Raw genomic sequence first — 1,069 nt, forward strand, 5'->3', positions numbered from 1 at the left:
ATATATATATAGGTATAGAAAGCGCATCAGGGAAGATGTAGACATAGAGGCAATGCCGCAGCAGATATAGCATATATGTAATATTACATATATGAGATATAGATAGAGAGAAGAGACAATGAGAAAATATCGGTATATGGATATATCCGCATATTAGGGGCACCGGGCAGCGGCGCCCCTACAGATCTGGCACCCTGGGCGATCGCCCGACCGCGCCCTCCCCTAACGCCGGCACTGTTCATGCGTGACTGTCTCTGCAACGGATCCTTATGAACTTTGATAGTGGAGCGTAGTTTATTCAGAGCAGTATAAGATAGTATTACATTCTGATTACGGACCACATGTTTAAATTGTTCCGATACTCCCGCAATAAATGGAATGTTGATGGAATGTTCGGTCCAATTTGGTGAGTCTTTTTATTACGCTTTTAATTTTCGTTTGGAAAAGAATTTATAATTAATTCTCTCCAGCTCAATAATGTCCGATCACATGGACATTGTGCCATCTCTTAACGGCTGGATTTGTTCACTCTGTTACCTATTATTCTACTATTATTATTGATCAACATACAATATTTAATTGCACGAATAATTTTAACTATAATTTAAACATATATATGTACATATGTATATATACAAGTATAAAATTCTCAAAAAATAGGCGCCGTTAGTCTTGTTGCATTACTGCTTTCTGCCACGAGGGGCCAGAAAGCATTTTCAGTTTGTATCTCGACCGTAAAGCGATACGTTAGAAGAACAAGGACAGCACGCGATTGTCGCTCCTTGTCTAGATTTATCTCTCAACGATCGCATCTGTGTGCTCAACGTATCGGTGTTTGTGCCTTCACGGATACTACACACATATGCGATGAAAAAGAGACAAAGACGGCGCGACCATCTCTCTTTGTCAAGCGATCAGTGTACTACCATTATCGAAAAGATCGAAAAGTGGATGTGGCATACATATGAATCAAATGACCGACAATATCGAAAAGTGGATGTGAGTAAGTGTTTCCAATTCTTAAAAATGGATGCACGGCGCTGCTCTACGGCCTAGAAAATGCGTCCCA

Source organism: Formica exsecta, unplaced genomic scaffold (genome assembly GCF_003651465.1).
Source record: "Formica exsecta isolate Colony F162 unplaced genomic scaffold, ASM365146v1 scaffold1504, whole genome shotgun sequence".
In the NCBI taxonomy this organism is placed as follows: domain Eukaryota; kingdom Metazoa; phylum Arthropoda; class Insecta; order Hymenoptera; family Formicidae; genus Formica; species Formica exsecta.